This window comes from Sinocyclocheilus anshuiensis, unplaced genomic scaffold, assembly GCF_001515605.1.
Source record: "Sinocyclocheilus anshuiensis isolate Anshui unplaced genomic scaffold, SAMN03320099.WGS_v1.1 scaffold152, whole genome shotgun sequence".
NCBI classification, from domain to species: domain Eukaryota; kingdom Metazoa; phylum Chordata; class Actinopteri; order Cypriniformes; family Cyprinidae; genus Sinocyclocheilus; species Sinocyclocheilus anshuiensis.
Window position 1 is genome coordinate 1,719,221 of NW_015555781.1, and position 8,987 is coordinate 1,728,207.

An 8,987-nucleotide genomic window follows, 5' to 3' on the forward strand; every position below is an offset into this window, starting at 1 on the left:
CTTTAGAAATAAAAAAAAAAAAAAAAAAAAAACTCTTAATGTCACACAGCCAAAAAGAAAGTTTCAGTCCTGGCTTAACTGGTCAATACAGTGCTGCTAAAATCCTCTATTTAGCAACAACTACAAACCATCATAGTGTATTGTTAATTTTGAAGCAACATTGTAAAAACGAGACTATCCCTGGGTCTTAACTAAATGACTACTATATAACTACATCTCTACACTATAAAGTACATAAAAAGCAATATGTGAAATGAATAGTATGCCAGATTATGCAATATTCAGCAAGAAAAAAAAAAAAAATACCCAGATGACCTATTACATCTGCAGTGATTTTGAAGAGTGCTGTACTGACAATGTGGCCATGTTTGTGGCCTCATGCTATGCCATATTTGTGAATGGTGGGGACCACCGTGACGGCTGGCACTGTAGGTCATATGACAATTCCAACATAACAGATGTAGTATGTCCAGATTGTATTCATATGCCACGCATACTTGTAGAACGTAAATTGAATCACCAAACACAGTACCTACATACTCTGACAGATTTCAGACATATATCCTCTACCAGGATAACACTTTTTCCATAAAAGTGTTTTAATGACCACGCCCTTAATATTATTTCTAAAGAGTTATAATCAAGACCATGCTATAATATTAATTATAGGTTCTTCAGAAATGATCCCTATCCTTCAGCTCTTTTCTGTTTTGTAAGCCATTAAGCAAAAAAAAAAAAAAAAAAAAATTTTTCTGTGGAAAACTTTGTAGAAAAATTAAAACCTTTATTTTTAAGCGTTTAAAACAAAAGTGGCGACTGTTCTAGCTGTGAGCAAAATTTATTTACATACAAGTGGGTGAAGTGGATGATTTTGAATGCAGATTTTGGATAATGACAGTGGAGGTGAAGCAGGGCTATTATCTCCATTTAATACAGAACTCACCTCCACACGGTGGCAGTGTGACTGCACACAGATACTTCACAGAGACTGAGAGTAGATATTCAAACTCAGCCCACAGTGCCCAGTGCTAATTAATATGTAAATTTCACATTGTTTGTTAACTCCGTCAATTTTTGATGTGAGCAGCGGCTTCTATATTAACAGAGATTCACTGTAGATTGGGCCTGGGTTATTGCCAAACCCCTATCTGTAAATAATCAAATATTTTTTAGGCTGCTAGACTAATATATGTCTCTAAAGCTTATAACTTGGGAGACACGCTAATGATATTTTATTAGCCAGAGTAATTGAAGGCACCATTTGAATATACAATTAAGCACTTAAGTATAATTATGCAACACAGTAGGAAACCAAATGAATTAATTTAAAAATACGCCAATACATTGATTTATTTAGGCTCTATTGTGCGGGTCTAACATAAGATGATTAACATTTTAAATAACGAGCTTCAATGAGACGGAATAAAGGAATTTCATTTCCGCCTGGAAGTGTAAAAAGTTGCTCTACACAAGTTGGAAGAGAATAACTGAAAGGATAAAGACCACTGCGCAATTTGAAGCACAGAGAAGCGATTTGCCTTCTAATATACCTGTATGCACAAGCCAGCGATTACTGGGCAAGTTTCCACGGTACTTTTCTTACAGTAAATCTCCTTTCCATTAGGCTGAAATGATTTAACAGACACTGTGTGGCTTATAAAACCACGGATGGAGGCGGAGATGGAGAAAGAGAAAATCTGCGTGAGTGTTTGTGTCAGTTTCATGCACACCAAGAGAAAGTGTTTATTTCTCCCAGCAGCCACTATGTGGCCCACTTTAAGAGAGGTTCACAGATAATCACACATGAGTCGTTTACCTTCCTCCAAGTAGATTCAAGATATTAATTAAGATAAATCTACCTCAATTCTGTGATTCTGCCATCTGGTTATTTATCCGAGTTATGTTAATCATTTCTGTAGGGCAGGAGAATGATTACCCATTTTGCATCTAATTTATATTAATATTCAAAATTAAATACTTCAGCAATATGGTCCATCTGTTTCGACCACAGCACATACAGAACGTAATATAACACGTAGTGAAAAAAATGCACTCGACGGCGGCATCATCTCCTTAGCAAACAAACAATATGCTAGCATTAACCCTTGCTCCCCGCGTTACTCTGACAATGTCTTTAATGAAATTAGCCGAGCGAGGCCGACCACGAATTTCAAACTAAACAAACCTATCCACCTTTTTCTTCAACGCGGAAGTATGGGTGAGACTTCCGGTTCATTAGCCGCTATAGGGAAATAAGAAAAATAACAACATGCAGTAAACAGTAAAACTGTTTGCACTACAAACCAGTGTTCATAATAAAGATAATACATTAAAATAATATGGTAAGACATACCAATTTTCAATATCAAGCAGCAAAAGGAGTGGTACTGTACAGTTAAAAATAGCTGGACACGGATGAGACCGGAAGCTAGACCCATAGAATGTACAAATGGCTGCGCCCATTTTTACGGCAAGAAAAAGGTGGTTAGGCTAACACAATACCTTACAAGATTACCACCTCATATGGTTCTAAATCCCACTGATGCTCTCACAACCTCCGAGGATACCGACACCCTCGGCCCGAACAGGCAATTAAAGCACCGGTGGCTTTGCATTTGACTTTGAGCATTAGTTTGTTAGCTGGTCGCGTGTGGAGGGGGTGAGGAGAACCCGATCGCATGCTTCGGCTCAGGCCAGCCACTAATTAGGGTGAAGATGAGGCCAGTGGACACGCGGTGTGATTAAATTTAGATCTGGAGGGAGATCTTGACCCCGCGTGCCCCTCATCTAAGTGACATTTACCCAGGATAACCACACTGCAGCTGAGGCTTATTAACCTTTTGTGGGCCTGAACACCACTAACTGGCTTAATTGGCAGATGGATTATTAAATAGAGCAACTTCAAGATGATTGAACATCTCATATCTACACCGCACAGGTTAGTTGGTAAAATCTTATCATCACTTAGGCTTCGGGGTACAGTGGCCTACATATATAACAGTATGGATCATTTTTGGCATTGTAATATTAACAATGCAGGCAGAGGTGCCACGAGAGCGGAAACGAGAGGAGTTTTGATGATAATGGTGTTGAATGTGTGATCCGTCAGAGGGTCACTAGCAGAATTTCTCCGGTTTCTCAGCATTCACAGTCCCCTGGGAGGTAAAAATCCGCCCGTTAATCATCAAAATGACCGTTACGCATTGCCAAGCGCTAAACGGTGTCGGATCCGCCTGGAACGACTTAATCCATCACAACCGATTTGGAAACTTTCAAAAATCAGGTTGCCTCTGTATGGAAATCTCTGAGAGATTTAAGAGAGCACAGAGACGGCGCTCTGGGCCTTGTACAGTAGCGGGCATGTTCAGAAACAAGCGTTCCCCTGACTCGTACAAAAGAAGACGCTGTATGCTCGTTTTTCTGCATAGCCAAACAGAGCTGCCAGACGTGTGTTTAAGCATGATCCATTCACTGGGCTTTGCGCCGCTCTGCCATGTCAAATCAATGCTTTCAAGGGAAGCACGAGTCAGCCATGTTGGATTCGGTTCTGCTTTGGGAAATAAGTGGATCATATTGGACGTATTACCATACTTGTGTGACTGAGGCGCTCGCTCTCTCATATTCAAAAAGGAGATCATTGCACAGCATGTGATAAATGTCACCTCAGAGCAATGACCCGCATTATGTATTAGCCCTGCTGCAGGCGTCCTCCTGCACGTCTATGATCAGCTGTGGCCACTTACCCCCCACGTAGGCTGCCTCCGACGGTCTACATGGAAAATCAAACCCCTGACACTGAAAAAAAAAAAAATACAAGAGGGGACTGGTGTGCATTTCATCTTCTAGGACGTTGAGTACTTTGGTGTCTGGGTAGGTCAAGCAACCAAACAGTCGGAATTCCCAGCATCATATACACATTTCAAAAGAATAGTTCACTAAAAATACATTATCATAATTTACTCACCCTCATTTTGTTCCAAACTTGTAAGCTGTCTTTCTTTTCTTTCCTCTCCACCTCAGCTTTAAAATACCAGACACTAAGATGCATCGCATCATATGTGATGATACCAAAGATCACAGGCCAGCTTGAATACGCAATGACTGTCATTTGTGAAGTAGGAAAAAGGGGTTCTTTTACACATTTTTGTCTTTGAGCTCTGCTACTGGAAAAGGGTTCTGGGTATTTGTTCGTTTGTTTGGACAGTTCTGGCATTCAGGCTGACTCTGTTTAGAGATGTTTGTGTATTTCCAGTGTCAAAAGGGATATAAATGTTAGTTTTGTTAAGATGACCCATCTTGCATCTGAAAATATAAAATATAATGACAACCGTTCAAAGTTTGGGGTCAGTACAATGTATGTTTTTGAAAACATGAACTTTGAAGTCATTTATGTGATCAAAAATAGTAATATTGTGAAATATTACTACTATTTAAAATATTTCTATTTTAATATATAATTATATTTTCAGCATTACAGTGCCACACAATCCTTCAGAAATCATATAATATGCTGAATTGGTGCTCAAACTTATCTTATTAATATCAATGTTGAAAAGAGACTCCAACCCTTTTTTTCCTGAAAGTTCAGGGTAAGTTCACTTATTGACCCAAACTTTTGAACAGCATCTAAAATCTAATTTTTTTTTGTCTTCCAGTCAAAATATCTGAAAAGTAAAAGGAAAAAAGTTTGAAAGGAACCTCGAAACATATTCCCTAAAAATATTATATTTTTTGGTCATTTTTTAATTATTTGCTTTCATTATCAAACTAATTCATAAACTTAATTTTTTTTTATATATACATACACAGCAAAACAAATGTTCAGATGAAGGAAATGTTTTGCAGTGTATATTTAGTAATTTTCATGAAACTGTGCAAACCCAATAAATACAAATGTTCAAAAACATACTTCAAGCTAACATTATCTTCCTCTATAAAGAGGTTAAGCTCTTTTGTAATTAGCACACACACTAATACACACTACGATTTAATGGCCTTGGTGAACAAGACAGGCTGCTTGGCCTCTTCAGCAAGGTATTTTCAACCGCAAAAAAGGAGTTGAACCTGCCTTTATGCGTTTACATAAAGAACAACAGACATGCAAAGAAAGAAAAAAATGAAAAACGCATGAGACTTCACAAGGTGCATTACATGCAATAAATAAATCCAATTGATGAAGGTGTAATAGTGTGCTTTGAACTTGAAGGTGCAATTATTTTTCATATCAAACACACTTTTGCACATTCACACAAGAATGCAGCTGGGAGATGCTTATTGCTATATAATCGCAGGCACTCCAAGCTTTGACTCACATTCTTTAGCCTATAGGCTCTAATTGCAAATCTTTTTATTCATCAAACGAACACCGCTTCACAGCATTCTTTCCATGATAGACATCTGAACAGCAAACATTTTTCAGCGAGCCATGGCCAATTATAGTTAATATACGACAACATTTTACGTCATGTAGCATATTCCTATCAAACTATTTGGACTGCAAATCTCAACACACATCCCAGCTGTTTGTTTGCTCTCCTAAAGCCACAGATACTCAAAGCAGACCAATTGGAAAAGTGACTTGCAGTGAGACGCATTTCTGATTACAGATGCAGCTGGGTTTTTATCATTAAATGCTCAACACTTTAGAGCGCAACGAAGCCCGCGGTCGCCTCGAAAGGGCACAAACGCAAGCAGACGTTCATCAGGGCTTTGACACTATCACACTGTAATCTGTCTGGGATTCCACGTGTGTTAACACAGCTAAAAATGTAGAAAGCAAACACTCCAACAACACCACGTGAATGTCTCAATATATTAACCGCACAATAGACAACCTATTCAATTCCAGGGATTTGCATGAGAAATGGGAGTATTAACGCAGAAGGATGTGTGTAGTCATTCAAAGTGCGAGCTGATGGCAGAGGGAAGGCTTTCAAAAGCCCTTCCCAGCGAGAGGGTATGCTGTGGTAGAGACTAACACTGCCTCAGTGTTGGCATATCACTGAACACAATGGCCTAGATTAGCAAAGTGTCAGTACTGAGCTGAAATAAGCTAATTGCTTAATTAGCTGACCCAATTCGATAAGCCTCTTCTAACATATTAACTCTAGCTATGTAACAAATAGCTTGAATTCATGTAAAAAGTGTGGGTTTAATTACAACCGTGAGTGTGAAACGCTAAATGAGACGGCCGGCGCAGTATGAATGTTATTGTGTCGGAGACTATTAACATCCATATATTTGTAAGCAGAAGAATGGCACGACTGTGACAGACTTATTGGCTCCGAAAGTATGAAATGGGAACGTGATACTAAACCTTTTGTTTGTTTCTTCCATTTGGGCTTTGTAGCATAAAAGACCTGCTTGTTATTGACAGCTTGCTTGAAACAATTATGGAGTGTATCGGTGAAAGTGATGTCAGCGAGCTGTTGGAAATAGAAAAGTTGGGTTAAAGGTAAAACCATTTTCTCATTAGACTGAACGATGAGTGGGACAGATTAATTTACATTTTCCCCTGACATATTTTACATACACAATCTTTTGCTTAGCACTGGGACTTATGGGCAAAAGAGCTCTATTTGTATAAGATGAAGTCATTTATATGCTAATTCGTTGGAATGTAGACCTTCCAGATTCATGTTTACCTATTAGTGCATATAGATGCGAAGGGACATTAGGATATTGGAAATGGAAAGGACGGGGAGGGGGGAGCTGTGGGCAACAAAGTATTAGCACATTGTTTCCTTCTATTAATCTCATATTATGAGCCATTTCTGTTTTATTTAAGCAGCACCCAAGAGCCAAGCTCAGAGGCATACGGTGAATGACCATTTTCCTGAATTGACTTTGAGGAACACATGGTGGCAGTGTCAAAAATATGCACAGCAAGCAAGATACGGCAGCCTAAAAAGCCCCAAATGCTTCAACTGCTTTATATAGTTTACTCAATATGTTTTCTTATTAAAACAAGTTTTACTCCTAAAGAAAACTGTAGTTTTGGATGGGGAAAAAAAATTAACAAAAAGATGAATCTCAGTCATATTAGTAGCCAAAAAAGTGTTTTGTTTTATATGGAGTGGGTCATCTCATGGGGGCTGCCATGTTGAAATCACATGACCCAGGAACAGTTTTGCAGAGTAAAAAATAAAATAAATAAAAATAAAAATAGATAAGTGTATGTATGACAGTGTTATTTTATTATTTATATGGCACTATAGATTGTTTTTTATATATATATTTTGAACTAGCTTTTATTTTTAGTTTGTTTTCATTTTAATTTGTTTTTATGCACAATTTCTGCAATTATCAGTTTTCTTAAAATAATTTTTTTTATTTAGCTTTCAGTTTGTCGCTTTAGTACTTATTTCATCTAATAGATTTTATTTCAGCTTTAGCTCAGTTAATGAACATTCTTTTACAGTTTCAGTACTAACACTTTACGACAATATCTCATTTGTTAACATTAATGTTACCTAACAGTCAGCAATTTATTAATCTTTGTTGATGCCAATTAATAATTTAATCATTTTAGTTTAGTGCATTAATGTTAATGATTAATGCTTTAGTTCATTTTGAAATTACCAATAAATGCTCTAGAAGTATTGTTCCATTTTAGTTCATGTTAACTAACGTTAATGAATAATGTTTTGTAAAGTGTTTCCATTTGAGTTAACAATAACACTGATAACACTTCATCCACCCCTCCAAGCTCTCCCTTAAAGTTGATCAGCGAAAACACAAAAGATTGCCATTGTGTTTATTTTAGAATATTTCAGCCCACACAATCAATTAGGCAACATACACAGCCTAAAATCCAGAAAATGAAGCAGTGGGTTGTCTATGCCAGAAAAACAGCATTCGGCCCCACGCCGGAGAGGTGTGACAGATCATGTTACAAGCAAGGCTAAATGCTAATGTAATTCCACATGAGCCAGGTTTAAAGAGATCCAATCGACCATTCCTGATACCCAGTGTCGTCGTGTCTAAAGAAGATGACGTTCCTCCTCTCATTGTCTCCTTAATTCACCAAAATTGCCACTTAGAGCCGCTCCAAGATGTGCGTTTCATCTCCAAGCTTCCTCTGGTCTCTGCTAGTCAGTTCATTTTTACTTCCTCCAAGAGTGCTAGCACTTCATTAACCTTGCCAGGCTCAAGATAAGAGAGGTAGAGAATCAAAAGCAGCCAGCCAACAGAGAGAAAAGACAGCACAGTCTCCACCGCACAGCGGCCATCAAATAGACATAAGCATGACCACACACACACACACAGTATCCCATGCAAAACACTCAATGAGCTCTCTTTAGCATATCAGTGCTGCTTGTGAGTCTATCATTATTAGCACTAGACAGACAGACACACACACACTTCTCTGTGAAATGTTAACCCTAGTATACATTGTGAATAGGGTGTGCTTTTTCAAATACAACAGCAAAATATTCAATAGATTTTATTTATAAAATATGAATACAGCTTCTACTGTATGTGATCCTTTGCCACTGCCATTCTATATATATATTTTCAGTAGGAGACATTTATTCATAGTTTTGTGGCCAATTTGGAATTTTTCTGAATATATAATCGCATGCACACTCCATGGACTACTCAATTTGTGAATCAATGCCCCTTAAATTAATTTATTGGCAAAGCGGTTAATTTCTTAATTTTAGTAATGTCAAATTGATTAATCACAACTTAAATAAAAGTCTGTTTTATTTATATATATATATATTTTTTATTTATTTATCTAACACTCAGTCTATAGACAAGCAACATGTCTCCCATCCATTAGCTCTAGTGCTTTTCTCTCCTGAAGCCATTATTTTCATTGAGACTGTTTTTAACACTCAAATTAAAAGCAGTTACTGTTGTTCATCTGAATGCTGCTGTATGTGACATGTGGGTGTATGAGCCATCCACGTCCGTCGAAACCTCTCCTCCTCTGTAGGGTCGACGTGACTCGTGAAACGTGTCAGCATATTGATGCTGAC